At 39.5% G+C, this 18,430-nt stretch overlaps 1 protein-coding gene across 7 annotated transcripts in view; it reads right to left on the bottom strand.

Moving 5' to 3' along the window:
- Positions 1 to 18,430, bottom strand: part of RFX3 (regulatory factor X3) — a 110,421-nt gene that overhangs the window by 80,011 nt on the left and 11,980 nt on the right. Inside the window, exon 1 of one of the 7 annotated variants that reach the window (XM_081894049.1) lies at positions 249 to 268. The exons of the other annotated variants lie outside the window; for them this stretch is intronic. The gene's annotated coding sequence lies outside the window, so the exon portion shown is untranslated. Of the gene's footprint in view, positions 1 to 248; positions 269 to 18,430 lie in introns of those variants that run through there. 7 annotated transcript variants of the gene reach the window in all.

Here is an 18,430-nt window from a genome sequence, read left to right as displayed (position 1 = left end):
ACCCAATAGCACGTATCCATCTTCTCTATGCAAGGGACCTATAACTTGCGTGTTCTTCCTCTTGCTTCACACATAGCCAAAGAAACATTTTGTGTTATTTATAATCTCTCTTGCATGGCCCACCTGACCTTCTGGGACATACTGAGAAATGGCAACAGAAATTCTCAAAGCTTCTGACACCTCCCAGACAAGTGCCACCGGAGGGAACTACCTTGTAGCTCATGTGATGGGCAGAATCAACTTCATACCTGGTTAACATCCTTTGGCATGCCTCTCAGCCTGGTGTAAAGTGAAAGGCTGATCCATCCTTTCATTTCTCTCTCCCTCTCTCCCTCTCTCTGGAAGGATGGGCTTGTTCACTCACCACATGCTGAGCTCACTTTCTCTGTGTTGACCAAAGTGAGTAAAATAAATTGCCACTTCTCTAAAGAAAGTGCCTCACCCTACAATGGGAAGCACTCGGAAGAAACAATAATCTCTCCTGCTGCCTAGCTGTGTCTCAGCCAGCTTTAGGTGAAGAGAGGACCCAAAGAGAAATAATCTTGTAGATAAACGTAGCTTCATTAGGATTTTTTAATTCTATTTGTGTGTCAAAGAAAGCCAACGATTATTCACATCCTTCACAGAATTGTAAAGAATAATTCCAAATCAATCCAATTTCCTTTCTCTGTAAGAATATATGATTTGACAGATATCAGAAAATGCAGTTGATTTATGTCTTGATTTCAACAGGCATCTGACAATGTTCCACATGATAGTTGCCTAAGTATGCTAGAGAAAAGTAATTAAAAAGTGCTATCATAAGATGGGCACACAGCTGGCTGAAAAGCTGCAGTGCCCAAGAGGAGTAATTAATGGATCAGTGTCAAGCTGGGAGGAAGGAAAAAAGTGATGCTTCAGTTCACAGGGATCTGTCCTAGGTCCAATGCTGTTCAACATCTTCATTAATTACTCTGATAAAGATTTGGAGAACACTCATTAAATTTTCAGAAGACACAGAAATGGGAAGAATTGCAAACATTGGAAGGATATGATTATAATTCAAAATCAGCTTTAACAATATTGGAGCACTGGGCTGTAAGCCACAAAACAAAATTTAACAACACATGTTAAATATTTCACATTGGAAAGCAAATGCAAATATATAAATACAAAATAGAGAAATACTGGCAATATTCTAGCACTTTTCAAAAGGATTTGAGGGTAATAGTGGCCTCAATATGAATCAAAACTATGCTGCACAAAAGATTAAAGCTGATTTATGTTGAATTAGCAGCACTACACCAGATCACAAGCCTAGATCAGTACCTATCACTGGTCAGATACAAAATATACAATATCACTGTTAATCAAGCACAAGTCAATTGCAAAGATATGTTAATGTGAAGATTGGCTTTAATTTCCTAGCAATTCATATAATCTCCATATACTTAGATATATTTATATTATGATTATAAATCACTAATACCTAATCACCAACTAGTTATCTTTTTTTCATAACAATCAAGCCTACTATGAAATGGCAAAGAAGCCGAACGTGTGTCCAAAAGCATGACTGCTTAAAAGCAGGATTACAAACCAACAAATATGAGATAAAGTCTTGAGAAGTTGCACTATCAAGTCTGAGAAACAAACATATTTGCTTACATTCTGTGGGATGCATAACAGTGCCCCCAACTCCCAACCCTCTGTCTAGACAGTCCAGAAGGGCCACGAATCTCCTGACTTCAGGTAATGCTGGCACTACCAGAAGGGCCTCACTAATAGACCTTAAAGCCCAGGCAGAGTGAGATGCTCTTTCAGGTAAGTCGATCACAAGTTGGTTGTGCCTTTATATTATCAAAAGTAGCACGATGACTAGAGCTCAGTAGCAAACAGTATAGATCTTTGAGGACCCTTGAGATCATACAGCTATGTCTATTCACAATCTGGCTGTTGCATCCTTCAACAGCAGCCCACATGCAGCCAATTGCAGTCATCAAAGCAGGTGGTTACTAGAGCAAGGATGACTGTGATCCAGTGACCCACGTCCAGGAACAGCTAAAGCAGGCAAACCAGCTAAAGCTGGGAAAGGGAACTCTGCCCCCAGATACAACACTGATCCTCCAGAGGGAGCGTAACGCCATCTAGAACAGGCCACCTTCCTATTTTCCAGACCGGACCTAAGAACCTTCAGCCCACAGCCCCTCTGTCCTGTCAGGACTCAGCTTCAGTTTATCAGCCTTCACTCAAGCCCTTACTGACTACAAGCACTGATCCAGCACCTATATGGCTTGACTTCATTCAGATGGTAAAAAGAAAAAGAGGTGGCCATCATCTGCATACGGACAATCCCTGAGCCCAAATCTCATGATTTCCACTCACAACAACTTTTTATAGATTTTTTTTAATAGTCTTGTGCTCCCTGCCTTGCTAGTCCTTTTCACCTGGCCTGGGAGGGCAGGGCTCTCACAGACTCCAGCTACAAGAACTGAGGCTGCTGAACAAACTCTTGGATTGGGGTATTACTTGGGGGGGCATTGTTGCTGTTATTGATAATCATTTTTGTATCATTATTTCCAGATCTTATAATGATTTATGTGGAAATTACTCAATTTGGGCTATATACTTTTGGATGTGTTTATTGTGACTATTTGTTCTGTTTGTAATTTTCTTCATGTTTTAGAGCACCTTGATCACGGTTGTAACTATGGAAAGGCATCATACAAAAAAAAGGATGGATGCATGTTCAGAGTGTAGGAGACAGAATCATGCTTTGTGGGTCTCCGTGATGCAGCTGCCATGGGGCCTTTCACTACTAGGGGGGAGCAAAAACATGGCAATGACATGCCTCCAGCTCCCTCAAAGTAATAAAAGTCATTTCAGTGCTACAATCAGGCCTGAAGGTAGATTAAAATGTATTGAGATAATCTGCTTCTTCTAAATTCATCTGAAGAGGAATGGCCAACACCAAGCACCTTGCTCAACAAGGGGTTATTTGTGACTGGACAGCAGCAGTTACACTTTGGGGTTCAGCGATGGCTCCTTAAGGCAAGGCAGCACCACTGCTCTTGGAATAGGGCAAGAACAGTCCCCTGCTGCAAGGAAGGAAGCATTGGACCCAACACACACAGCAGCTACATCTCACAAATCAAGAAGAGAAAGGGCCAAGATCACAGGAGGTAGACGGGTGTGCACATTCACCACTCAGACATCATCACAACCTGAAAGCTATAAAACCTAAGCAATACACTCTTTGCATGCACCGTATGGAAAGTATTACAATACCAAATGCTGGCCAGAATCCAAAGAGCTAATCTAGGCACACCCAATAGCTTTTGCATACCTATAGGCTTTTAAAGCCATTTTTAAATCTGAACTGCCAGACTCCATGCTCTGTTTCAAAAGCATTTTTTCCATCTTGCATGAGGAGCTGCTGCTGTTCAAGCTTAAGGATATGCATGTTGGCCCAGGCCACCCATGAGAGGAAGCTATGCTGCTATTCTCCTGCAGAACTAGATACATGCAGGAACACCCACCTTACTGATAATATTGACAAGGGAATGCATGCTTCTCTAGTTTTAAAAAGTGTCTTAAACTTAGCTTTTTGCATGTGCTCTTTCTTCTATTATTACTCCAACTTTTCCTTTCTTGTTTGACTCTGATTTGATCTATTCTTCTCAGGTACATAATCATGGTGTTATGAAGAATTCTTCTTTTGTTCTTTTATTCAGGCAACTGCCAACCCTTGTCATTTTTAACTCTTGAATCTCTCCAAGCTGCACTCTCTTATAGATCTGCTATGAAAATTTGGCTGTTTTCATGGCATTTCCGTGCACTCTGGCTTCTGTCATGGTGTTCTGTTGTACCAGAAGCAGTTTAGTCCTACTGGCTGCATGAGCCAGAAAGCTGTCTGTGGACAAACGCTGGCTCCCTCGGCCTGAAATTGGAGATGAACTCTGCATCCCATAGTCTCCTTTGACTGGACTTCACTGTCCAGGGGTCCTTTACCTTACCTTTACCAATACCTCTAACAGCGTTCTTCCTAGTCTTCCTGTTTCCCATCTTTAGTAACTTTCAGTAACTTTTGTGGAACACCACCCTGAACTTCAAAGTGGATAAAGAGTGGTATACAAATGTTTCAATACAATTTTATTTCACCATTTACAACTCTGCTCAGTTTGTTCCTTGTTCTGCTCCATTATAATCACACCACTCCCCCCCAACCTATGGACTTCTTTTTCATGTTAAGCCCCCACTTTTGTCTGCAGGTGTTTATATTGCTCTCTCTTATCTTTCACCTCTTCTTTACCCGCACACCCACCATCTGCTACATTCTCCAATTCTTTGTTATTCTCTTTTCATAACTGCCCTTTCCTCTATCAGTTCCTTCTCTTTGGAATTCCCTCCCTTCTGACATTTGAAAAACTCAATCAATTCCAGCTTAAAATAAAAATAAAAATCATGGAATTAGGCTTCTTAGTTCCACATTTAGCATCTGGCAACACCAATGAGGCCATTTAATCTCACTTGCTGCCACAAGTGATGGGCTTAAAACTTAATACATTTCTGCTTTAAGCAACAGTTACAATGATACCTTCAATGCAATAAATATAATTAGCCCAATTTATTTAGGTAAATTACTATGTGAAATATTTGGAAAAAGCAGGTGTTATTAATTTAAAAAATGCAGATTCCCAACATAGGAGAATGTATTGTTAGTAAGATGCAATGTTTAACTAACATTTCATCATGCCACTGTTTATCATATTGCTTTTTTTAAATTTCAAAGTAAAGTCAAATCCAGAGGGATCAGTTTAACAATGCAGGCAGATCCCTAAGGGAATAACCTTGCCATGAGCAAGTTAGCTCTGTACACTCAATAGAAAGGATGGCACTTTCAAGTAAGTAACTTTTCATGTCCTCCAACATACACCATATGGCCACGCTACGGCAGTCGCATAAGACTGACATGTTATTATTACTCAGTTCTCTGGTCAGACAAAGAGTTAAAACCATTTATCATCATGTTGTAATTCATGCTTTCTAAACTCAAACTATGCTAATTCAAAAAAAAAATCAAAATGGAATCAAACAAGATTACAAAACAGGCTTGATATTATTTTAAAAGAAAATATCTGGAAAATAAAATTTATATTGCATCTTTATTTTCATAAACATGAAAAGTATCAAAAGACCACCTAGTCCAACATCAAGCTGAAAGTCAAAACCATCATTCCCCAGCTCTACCAACCCCAATTTATTCAGAAGCAGTACGTCATAAACAGAGATCAGATGCCCAAGATGGCATGCATGAAGAATAGTAGCTCCGCCTGACATACAATAAGGCATGTCTTACGTTTTTAAAAAGAAGTGCTTTAAACATTAAACAAAAACTCAATTTTTTATTTTGTTCTTGTTCTTAATCATTGGTTTCGACTTAACCTAGTGGCTCCACAAAGGGTGCACACTGCTTCGTTTTCTTTACTTACTTAATCATCTGTAACACCTTAAAAGGTAATCAACATATGCAAGCCTCAGCTTGTCCTGTTCACTGCAGGGTGCCAAAGCCGTATTATTGATGAAAAAGTACAACCTATCAGAACAAGTATTTCCATTTTTGTCTGTTACATGCACTCGTAACAAAAAGTCTTCCGTGATATTATATTTCCACGTCTCCCTAAAAAGCAAACACATATTGAAATCTGCGAATTCTTTCCACTAAGTGTAAAAAAGAACAGAAAACAAACAGTTCTTGATTTCAATAAAACTTCCTTCCATGTAAGTATACTTAGGATTCTTTAAAAAATAAGATACTTCTCTTAAACAAAGGTATTTGTGGTAATAGTCACCATTTGAAATTATTTTAAATAAAATCTTCCTCATGATTGGTGTAAATGGCAACTATATGAAATGTTATTTTCTTTAGTTACCTTGGTGGATAATACACTTAAGAGTCCAAGTTATGCTCAATTATAATATTTGGATCACTTAGTCTGGATATTACGAAAGCTAGAAATAAGAAGAAAAAATGATTTATGGTAAAGAGCTGCATAAGGAGGAGCGGATCATTTCAGGCATCATTTCATGTTTCTCTGTGCATTTAAGCTATTCAGCATGGAATGGTAACACTATTATACAAAAGGCATTATTGCAAAGTACCTTACTAAGTCACATGGGTCCTTCTACAAAACCTCTTAAATCAGACATAAGCAGTTTTAATAGTTTTGAATATAACTAAAATGATGGCTCTGTATAATGCATTTTCTAGTTCAGGCCTTGATTGTTTAATTAGATTTAAACCAACAAAGAAGCATCTGCCTTTGAATCAAGAGATTAAGTCTCAATAGCATCTTGATTATTAAAAGACTATTTATTACAACTGATGTTACGTTCAACTGAAAATCTGTTCATCCCAAGATCAGCAATTTTGCTGGGCACATTAGACATTTGAAAGTGGGCTTGTAATGTCTATTTCATCTATAAAAAAAGCTCAAAAAGAAATTCTTACAGTCTTAAAGCAGAACCACCCAACTATTATGAACCATTATATCATGTTTTCAGACCTTGTGTCTCATGACCGTGATCTTGAGGAACAGCTAGAACTCTGTCACAGAAGTGAGAGAACCAACAGCATCAGGAAGACCCATGCAAAGGATGAAGTCAGACACAGACAGTAACAGTCAGGTTCGGAGCCTGTCAACCAACAGCCCCCTGAGTGAGAGGCGACCGAACTCTGAGCCCCAGAGTTGACCTCAGGAACCAAGAGCCTCGCACTTCCCAATGCCTGCCTGCTTGCCAGCACAAGCAACACACAGGTGGGAGATGACAACAGATGCGGGGCTAGGCTGCAGGCCAAAGAAGTTTCCATTTAAGGATCTTCACTCTTCAGTCAGAGGAACAATCTGGCTGCAACAAGACTAAAAGCCTCAGTTGAGCTTCAAACTTCAAAGCAAGTTATCTCCTTAGAAACACAGGAAGCTGTCAGGCCACAGAGTCATCTTGCCTAGTGCCATCTACACCGACTAGCCATGGTCTCCCACCTTTTCAGACAGGAGTCTATTCTTGTTCTACCAGTAGATGCTGGTGCTCAAACCTGGGACCTTTTGCTTGCAAAGTATGTTCTCAACTGCTGAACAATGGTCTTTCCCAAATAACTAATGTTCTGAAACTCTAGCCTGTGCTGTACATTGTCTAGACGGGCATAACATCCATTCACATAGTTGACATAGACAGTGACTGTTTTCATTGTTCCGTCTTGGGTATTTCTCTACTGTAGTTTTATGGAACCAATGGCACACAGACCTCAGTGTTTGTATGTGAATATGAAAGTGATTTTAAAACAGACCCTAATAAGTGTTCAAGGAAGACATAGGCACATAGCGCCCCATCTTGCTCCAAACAACTTTGAATGACAGTAGTGTACAATCCAAGCTCAGTGAGAATCTTTCAGTGTCCAAAGTGAGTTAGCTCTGGCCTGAAATAGTCCAAAATCATTTATCCTATTACACTTGAAAATTGCCTTACCTATCCAAGAAACAATCAGCTCTGTTCCTAAGGCACCTGAACCAGCATGAGCAAAGTAGGATTGATTAGGTATTTTAAGACGACAACTGTTTCCTTGCGAAGAAATCAAGATCCTACCTCCATCACTATTTTGTCTTTTAAAAGTATTTTGCCATCCAACAAAAAACAGGGACGTTTGTCCTCTGCTTCTTTATTTTAAGTGAGTGTGTGCAGTGAGTGTATGTATGTGTGCATGCCTGTGTGTGTGTATACACACACACACACACACACACAAATTGTTAACCATTAAGGCATAATATACATTTGTCATGACTGTAACTTTATTTCAATCAATAGAATACATTCTACAAGATTACATTCACCAAAAATTCAGTGCTCTTGGGTAATTTTTTAAAAGGTGCACTTAAAATACTAATCCTCAGAAGAGTTAGCTGGAAATAAAGTAACACTGCCACTAGAACTTATTGCAAAGTAACTATGCTGATTTGGTACTGCAATGTAGGAGGATAACTTTGTCGTTTTTAATTCAAACATACCCATTTCCAGAAGTTGGTTTTTTTAAGGCACTGAGTTGGATCCAGACTTCACTTCTGTAAATGGGAGCAACTAGTTCTTTGTTCTTCAAATATTCATTGGGACTGTACATTACTGAGATATTCATTCCTAAACCAAGAATGGGAAATCTGTAGCCCTCAATAGGTTGTTAGAGTCCAACTCCCATCTGTCCCAAATAGATATTAATGCTTTTGTCATCAAATGTAACACTTAGGGATCTAGGCACAGAATAAAACACGGCTACCTCCTTTCTTTCCACTCCAAATATACCACACCACTTTTTACTCAAATGCAGCCAAGCCAGCTTAAAATATATACTTCAAATGCACTCCAAGTATCATGGCTGGATCTAGGTTCTCAGCAAACCCAGGCTTGTAACTAGCTTCATTTTAATGTTGGCTAACAATGCTCAGTTAGCCCTGAAGCTGGGGGGGGGGGGAGAGAAATTTGTACACAACAGGGAAAAGCACACCCGACCCCAATGTGAGCAATGAAGGGAAGTCATACTTCTTGTTCTAACATTCTCCAATCGTCAATATGTTGTTTTTCTGTAGAAATTTCTCCTGAATTTTGACAAGGGGGTGCCCCCCCATTCATTCCACTCGCCAACACCCCCCCACTGCCCCCATCATGGTAACCCCGTGGACCTTCTCCTTTCCACCTCATGCAACTACTAAGCCCCATTTTCACTCCTCAACCCTATTTCTGAAGCTACTCCTCTTACATTCTGCATTCACTTTGTATGTCCATTTTCACCCCTTCAAGAAACCAAGTGTAATCCTAGCTGCCTCCCTGACTGTCTCCAGTCCTCTGGGTTGCCACACAGATCTCTTCCTTGCTTTCACATACATCCTTTGCAAACACCGAAAACCCTTCCCAGTGCCCTTCCAGAACCCCACATTTCCAGCAGCAGTTCTCACATATGTATCACTCTTACCCTCCTTAGGGACTTGTCCCCATATCCTCCCTCGTTTATTCGAATGCCCCCTCTTGTTCCCCCACAGCACACCTGCCCTTGCCCTTCCTTTCAAACACCCTCTTAACCCCAGACACTCTCACCTGCGCCTCCCCAATCCTTGTCCTCTCAAGCTTCCCCCAACCCCACTGTGTCACCAGTCATACAACTATCACACCGACACTTCTCTCTGCCTCCCCTTAACTCCCCTTATTCACTAAAGATACAACCCATTTCAAGGACTTGCCTTCCTCCCAGCTCCCCGTCATTCCTCCAAATGCCCCCTTGGTGGGATGATCAACATGATCAGCGTTCAAAATTAGCCCGGTGCTAGTTGCATTTTGCGACAGGCAACTGGTCTTTTGCAAGATGTCCAGGTTTGACGCCTAACATCTCCAGCTGGCTAGCTGGTGTGGCTGCAATGCCGTGCCAGTCAACTGGTCTGTGGGGCAGCAGGGGACCAAAATACACACTACTTTTGGTGTTGTGCTGCTGCATGAATCACCTGGTCTGTGGGTTGGTACAGACTTCTGGTGCTGCGCGAGCAAGGTGATTCATGCACATGTAGCATGAGGAGGCGGAAGCCAGTCAGAAGTGGCAGCCCATCAGCTCTAGATGAAAAACCACCATCTCTGGGGCCAACTGCTCCTCCGTGACTCCTCTGGGTAGCCCCTCAACATGGCTGTGATGGCCCAGCAGCAGGGGAGCAGCTCTCAGAAGTCTGTTGTCGTGCTGTAGTTTGCAGCGCCATCTGTCAGCAGCCAGGCAAACTGCAACATGACAACACTTACATTTCTATATATAAGTAAGATATGAATATATCTCATGAATACCCAAAATTTCAAAAACATGCTGTGGAAACTCAGTAGGTCTCAAAGACACAGAAAGGGAGAGCTTTTAAGCCATGCTGAAATGCTTTTTCTCTTTGTTATCATATCTTTCGGCACCATTGTACTCACCAGAAAAGCCTTTAAAATTGTTTTCCTCCTTCATACATGCATGTTGAATTGCTAATTTATGCCACCTCAGTATTCAAGTGGAAATGAATTTTTTTAATAAACAAACTACCACATACTCAGTATACAGAAAGCTGAAAAGCATGTAGTACTGAAAAAACTAAAACGATAAAATAGAAAAACAACTATAGTAAAACTACATTCAGTTGTCAAAATAAGCCAGCCTTCCCCAACCTCCACCAACTCCCATCAACCCCAGCCAGTATGGGAACTTGTCCACGCTGATGGAAGTTGTAGTCCACAATCTGATGGTCACCAGATTAAGGAGGGCTCTGATAAACCATGGTTTTTGCAATGGAAATGGGCCACAGCAAGCCTCATGTTCATTTGCTTTCCCCTCACAAACAAAACAAAACTTTCTTCCAGTGATGTGGCTCTGAGGAGGAGATTGCATGGTTTATTTTTGTTTTTTATTAAGAGTAGTTTAGCATTACACTTAGCTGAAACATGCTAGCTTCATAATCCATGGTTTGAAGATGAACTATTTCAAACAAACCATTGTAAAGATTAACTCCAGTTCACTGGATTTGGATAAAACAACCAACTGCAATTAAAAAAAATATGGAAACAAAAGCTTCCAAAGTCCTCCTTAGAGCCATACCAGAGGCAAGGAGGAAGTATGCAAATCTGAGACTTGCTACAACTTCCTATCCCTATAAACATAAGCATAAGGGTGCAAGGAGAGAGCATTTAAATAGCTCCTTTTGCACATCAAAACAACTGTTATGCACCAATCATGCAACAGTTGTCCTTACTCTTTTTTATGTCAACTGACAAGTTAAATTTCAGCTAGTCATAGGCAATAAAAACTACATACTAGCTACTAAAAGAAACAAGGAAAGTGCTAAAACAATTTTTAATGCAGAAAAATTGATAAAACATTAATTTTAATTTAATTTTTTAAAAAATAATGTTTTATAAAATGTCAGCTTATGCTTATGAGGAATGACTTAGATACTTGTTGCTGGAGCTATGACCAAATATGAAATCTCATTTGTCTAAATAGTCCTGAGGCTGTCCATAGGACTGCTTGTTTCTGCTATATGATCTCCACTTCAGAATGGAACAAGATACAAGCTGCACTGACTTAACAAACAGATCACAGCACACACAATGAGCAATGGTTTCTCTTTAATGCACCAGCACACAAAGCTACTTCCTCGTATAACAGCATGCTATATGCTCATACAAAATTCAGCTTTCATTCCCAATTTTGGACAAAATAGAATTAGATATTAATCATTAAGGGCTGGGAAATCTGTGGGCCATTCTATTTTATCTTCAAAAAAACAATCCTGTGAGGTAGATTAGACTGAGAATTGCAACATGCCCAAGGCTGCTATCCAGAAGGTTGGTTTAGCAGGACCAGGCTAAACTGGGTTTCCCCCAACTAAGTCCAATACTATCCATTAAACATAGTAGCTCTCATGTTAGAGCAATGCACTATTTGTATTTAAAACAGGGGGCAGATACTAATAAATATCTATCAACTGTGTACCTGAATATATGTAGTTCAAAACACCACAACTAGGAAAAGATACTGGGCTAGAAAATTGCAGAAGGCAACAATTGTGGTCAGGAATAATAAAAAGTTAGAATAGTAAGTTAGGCCGTTTTACTAATTTCTTTAGAATTTATACTAAGAGCCAGCAAAGTGGGCATGAGTGAAATATATAAAATCTAATGTTTGTTAGTTATTTTCATATAGCACCAACAATGTGCTTACAAGGATAGAGGAGAACATATCCCTTTCCAGTGTTTACAATCTAAGAAATGCAGGAGGAAGAGTACAGAAGTGGAAGCAAGAAGAAATATTGAAGAATAAGCATATTATTTATGTTAAACGTTCACATCAACGATCCTATACACATACTTACTTGAAAGTAGGTCCCATTGAATTCTGTCGGCTTATTTTTCAGTAGAAATGAACTGTTAAGCTTAGTTACAGCAGGGCATAAAAACAAAACAGCAAATTCTGGATAAAGAAGGAACTCATGGGTGTCATCTGGCATGCATCACCTCCTGTTTTACACTAGCCACTTTCTCCTAGACAGTTTCATTACATGTTTAAGAAAGGCCTCCATTCCCACCATCATTGCCGCAACTAACAATATCTCTAGGAGAAGATTTTGTTGAATTGTAGGAGCATGCAGAGTACTGTGTATTTCTGATACACAGGTCTATCAACCTTTCCTCTGAATTCATTAATTTACCTTGTTATTTTTCAACTAAGTTTGTGCTATGAAGAGCAACCCTGGCGTGCTAATGCTATACTGTGTAGCAGCTGAGGGCCTGATTTAAACACAAAGCCAGCCACGTGGAACGCTGCACAGGTAAGCAATTTTAGCCTGCCTAGCATCACATTTAAATTGGGCCCAATTCCAGGGTAGTGAAGCCACATTGCTTATACCAGCTTTACGTTCAAAAACCTGACTTTCTCATTATATTGCACTTGAAGCTGAAAAAAGCTAAACGCTATACTTAGAGGGGGGGGGGAGTAAAATACATTTTAAAAACCTGGATTGCCAGCCCAGTGGCGTAGCGTGGGTTGTCAGCACCTGGGGCAAGGCAAGTAATTTGTGCCCCCTAACCCGTGGATTTGCGCCCCCTAACCCTAACCCCCAGATGTTGCGCCCAGTGCGCCCGGCCCCCCCTGCACCCCCCACGCTACGCCACTGTGCCAGCCTAATCATGGACCCACCTGGATCCATTTTTATACATTTCATAGGCAGAAGAAAATGTTCAAGCCCTACTGCAAATTGTCCTGTACAAAATATTGGTATCTATGATGGGCACTAACACATGTGAAGACCAAAACATTCACAGTGTAATCCTATGCATGTTCACTCAGAAGTAAATCACATTGCATTTAATGGCCCTTTCTCCCTAGTATGAGCTATGAGACCAGATACTGTATTAAATTGGCTACAAGTAAGACAATTATGTTTCTTAACAAACTGGAGGCGGCTACTAAATATTTAAAACCATTTGAATCTATGGTAAGAGGGGGCGTGTGTAAAGGCATGGTTTCTACTATATACTCCCTCTTATTAAACCTTCAATTTTCTCCACTCAGTTTGGGAGCCAGATCTGAATAGTGAACTACGTTGTTCTCAAGCAACCAGCTCTGAAACAGTCTTAAGTTATATAAAGATGTCCCATATGAAGCAAAAGGTATACTCATCTGCAAACCAGATATTATAGATACTTTTATGTTTATAAGGCTCAATTCCATTTTTATAAACCTCACATGATGTCTCCATGCACTTTTCAATACAGGCTGAATAAATATCATATACACCAAATTAACACCTCACCCAAAATGAAAGAAATATTGTACAAGGGCTGGTAAACCTAGCCAAAGTTGTAATCTATATTACACCGATTGAAGATGGACACCAGGCAATGGGTTGTAAGTACTAGGAAATCTATTTGAAGTCTGTAATCCATAGCAATGACTGGCACCCAACTAGGGTCTGCTGATCACCATTTTGTCTCAACTTTAAAATTCACAGGTATGTTGACTTTGTATCTGTTATCACAGTGGTTAAGGAGTCCCATAAAACTTAAGATCCTATCATACAATATACATTTAACATCTAGAAGGATACTGTCTCTGAAGAGCCTGTTATCTAATTCAACACATCACATTAAATGTAGTGAACATCAGGTGAGAAGACAGAATAAAGAAAAGCCTACTAACAGCCTGCTTATATTCTTTAACTCTGGAAGCACTTGAGATTTCACCTCTATTTAAGTTCATGAATACTTAATGAATCTTACAGGTTGCGTCAACCTAAAGAATCAATGAACAAACAGGGGATGGGCAGCTGACCAGGCCAAAAAAGCTGTGACCAACAGACCAATCAAATATTGTCAAATGCGAATTGAAGTATTTTTAAAGCATTAACTTATTTTATTTTAATCAAAGAGTTTTGCACTTATGCTAATTACAAAAACAAAATTAAGCTACTGCTATTGTGAAACAATGACTTCAAATTAAAAAAATTGTAATGAACTAACACTCGGGACGTGGGTGGCGCTATGGGTTAAACCACAGAGCCTAGGACGCAACCCCAGAGTCGGTCACGACTAGACCTAATGGTCAGGGGCCCCTTTACCTTTAACTTAACACTGGATGTTAAGATTTCTATTAATGTATTTCATACAGATGTCAGTTTTGTATGGATACCTATTTTGACATCTGGAGGACTTAAATATTTAACTTAAGATGCATGTAATGATAGTTACTGTAACTGTAACATGAACTGATAGTGTTTCTTGGTTACTATTAGTATTATTCAATGCATATATATTCTTCGCCTTCCCTTCTTTGTTAAAATTGCATATATATTTTTTAAATGTTTCCTATAATTGTGAATGATTGGCTGAACAGTTCTTCCATTTGGCTTTTATCTTGACAGACTAGGTCAGTCTACAGATACATTTTTTAAAGCAAATTAAAATAGAAAAAAGAAGGGAAGTAACAGCAACTATTACAAAACAAAAGCCATTTTAAAAGGCACATGCTAAATAGGCAGCATAACAATTCTTAAAGCATTATCATGATTTCTTTGAAAATATGACAGGCAAATAATATGTGGTCAATGGCTAATATATGAGCAGTCCATTGCCTGGCATGGCAACCTAGTACAGATTTGAGAATTGTTGAACTTAAGTACAAGGTCTGAGTTTTGAAATTAACACAGAAGTAAATCATGCTTCAAGGAGACGAATGACAATGTTTTTTACACACATTTCAAAAAAGCAACCCATGTCTTATATTTCCACAATTCATGCTTCTCTTTTTTTTACACATCATGTTAGCTTAGTTTGTCAGCAAGTTATAACTGTCAAGTACCTTTTGAACATCATAGCCAAGACAGATTAGCATTCATGCCTGTGCAAAACTCTACTCCTGCAGAAGGTTCTTTTTTTTTTTTTTCCCATGCAAGGCAATTGCTGGGTTGGGGCCATGATAAATACTAGAAACAAGCATCTCTCACTCTAAGAAAATGGGAAACACCCATGCATAAATTCTAGATTACAGTTTATACTCCAATTGGATATAATGAATCCAGTTGTGCTGCCAGGAGAACAAAGTTCTGCTACCATTTTTCTAGTTCCTCTGCACAATTCTGAAGAGTTACATTTGGAAGTTGAGCCTCATGAAGAAATGGCCAGACAAAGCAAAGTAGGTTGTAACTGCACCCAGCTTCTGTGCAGAAACACTTCCACTGATCTAGACAAGGGGGTGATGCCAGGAGATATTCAGCTAAAGTCACTTCCTGAGACTGTATGGCATCTACCCTATTCCAGACATCTGGCCTCATCACTCAGTTACCAAATTGGTTAGGAGAATCTGAATTAGCAAAGGGCACTTTACACTAAAGACCAGGCCAACGAGAAGCCAAATTATACCTTTTGTTAACTGGTGGAAGACTATCGTCTTTCCTGTGTTTGGAAGCATCTATTTGCTCTGATTTATAATTCCTTGTATGGCCAGGATTCCCCAGAGATCTCACCCATCCTCCACAAGTTCCAAAACTTCTTTCTTGACAGATCACAAATGGGGAAGTTGAGTACTGAACTAATTTTATAATGAATTGATTTTAGAATGCTGTATTATTTTATTGTTGTTAGCAGCTCTGAGCCCGGCTTCAGCTGGGGAGGGCGGGATATGAATATATTATTATTATTATTATTATTATTATTATTATTATTATTTCTTCCCTACTTTTAACTTTTATTCTTTCCAAGTGTTCTGTTGACAGCAGCTCCCCTCCCTCCCTTCAAAGCCAAAAGACACACTTGACAGACATATCAGCCAACACACACCCCTCCTCTCCCCACCCCACCAGCTTTCTGGGAAACATCATGGTTAAACATTTAATTGCTACATTGTTATATTTTCTCAACAAAACCTCAATTAAAAAAACAACAACTAAATTGTCTCCATTGCTACTCTAGTACCTTCCAAGAGCATTCATCTACTCATAGTAACTTATATTAATGTTACCTATTCTCAGATCTTTGTTCGTTATGACAAAGGATGCTAATTACCAGACTGCTAGTTATTAGACCAGCCCTACCAGACCCCATCAGCCTGTCCTCCAGGACAAGAGTCCTGGTCAGATTTGGAAGTTGCTCCCCTGCACATCATTTAAACCAAATTTCCCTAAGCATTCATATTCCAGAAGGACTTGTTTCCAAAATATGTTTTACAGTTATGTGTCCTGAGCAAGTGCAGTAGCAAATGTTTATTTTAAAGAACTCCATCATAAATTATGTCCCTCCCACAAACTTCATACAAATTAGGCAAACTGTTGGATTAGTCTTCCCTTGAACATGAAAACCAAAAGCCAAAATATTTCCATGACTTATGGGTCAACTGCTAATTTTGTGAATTTAGCAAGTCTAAAGCCTCTGAAGTACTGAGATATAACAATTTCTTAATGTAGAAAATACTGGTTTTCAATCTGGATGACCCATAGAAGAATAAATAAATGAAAGAAAACAAGAAACCTGGGCAAATTAGAAAGATTCAACTTTAAAAAAAAGTTTTCTTCTTCTGTTTATGCAAGTTACAATGAATCAGCTACATTATGTCCACCTGCTGATTAAGCAAATTTAAGAGGGTATAAAACTGTACCTCTTTCTATCAATCTGCTCCATAAATGTTATTAAAAAAACCAAAAATCTTTTTTAAGCCATATGAAAGAGAAGTGTTGTGTAAGCATGACTATAAAATATTAGTATACCTGGAAGGTGTTTGGAACATTTACTGCCGATTTGATAGTTCTACTCATGGAAATCTTACATTAACTTAACCAATGCAAAACCATAAACGTTAGACTCCCAAATTGTCTGTAGCTCTAGAGATGCACGTTGATTCATTTAACAGAAAAGCTCTGCTGCAAAGCCTTCTTGCACTGGGGAAGATATACAGATGGCGCTGGAGGCAGAATGGGGAGCAGTGGCAATGGGGTGTCAACAGAATCCTATGCTCCTACTTCAAAGATCATACTTGTGCAATCCTAAGGTAGTTTTAGTAATTTAATTTTTGCCTGTTTTCAAGTAGGGTTATACATTTTTCTTCATTTTTCTGTTTTATCTTTTGTAAACTGTTTTGAGGTGTATTAATTTTGTGAAAATAAAGTAAACATCATCTTAATGTAACATCAACCAAAGATGTGATGTAGATTGGTGTTAGAAACTCAGATATGTAAGCTAGGCGCAAAATGGCTCCTTAAACTGGGTTACAGTTGCCAAAACAGAATGCCTAGTTGCCATTTGGGGGCCAGATGGCTTGAAAGATGTATTTTTCAATATGTCTTTTTCCTTCCTGAAATTCATGCTGATTGTGCAGATAAAATATAACTGAGGGTGGATGGTGGCACCATTGCAGAGATATAGGGAAATTGTCCGTTAGTGCTCTTCTGTGAACTTCTAGAGCACACAAAAGATCATTTACAACTATATTCCGCTGGTACAAGAGCTGGCATCACAGCACCGCCAGATCAGCCTACTACTTGGCTGTGATTTGAAGCATGCTTTAAAGAACCAAAATTCAGAGGACAAGAGCTGATATTTCAGATCACACCTGTTTTCTTCAGTAAGTTTTGAGGAAAGAAATAAAGCAATAAGTTGTTCTCTTTAGACCCTCAGTTAACGCAGCCTGAAGCACAAACACTGAGAGTAAGTAAAGGAAAGTCTTTCGATGTTTAATGTTTTATTATGTTTTTAATATATGTTAGAAGCAGCCCAGAATGGCTGGGGCAACCCAGTCACATGGGCAGGGTACAAATAATAAAATTAGTAGTAGTAGTAGTAGTAGTAGTAGTAGTAGTAGAGGGGGTGAGGGATCAACATGATAAATGTTACATTTTAAAGAGACTAGGATGCGGGTGGTGCTGTGGTCCACACCACAGAGTCTAGGGCTTGCTGATCAGAAAGTTGGCCGTTCGAATCCCTGCGACAATGTGAGCTCCCGTTGCTTGTTCCCAGCTCCTGCCAACCTAGCAGTTCGAAAGCATGACAAAGTGCAAGTAGATAAATAGGTAGCGCTCCAGCAGGAAGGTAAACAGCATTTCCGTGCGCTGCTCTAGTTTCGCCAGAAGCGGCTTAGTCATGCTGGCCACATGACCTGGAAAAACTGTCTGTGGACAAATGTCGGCTCCCTCGGCCAGTAAAGCGAGATGAGTGCCGCAACCCCAGAGTTGTCCACGACTGGACTTAATGGTCAGGGGCCCCTTTACCTTTATACAATCCATTGTATGTTTTCTAATGGGTAGATCACATTCTACACAGTTATACTTTACATAAACAGGACTGGACTGCAATTCTCCTTTCAAATTATGACAACCAATCATTGAACACAGACATTGATCTTCCTAAC

Source organism: Podarcis melisellensis (assembly GCF_964234715.1).
Source record: "Podarcis melisellensis genome assembly, chromosome: 17".
Lineage (NCBI taxonomy): Eukaryota > Metazoa > Chordata > Lepidosauria > Squamata > Lacertidae > Podarcis > Podarcis melisellensis.
This window is presented reverse-complemented; position numbering and strand designations above follow the sequence as displayed.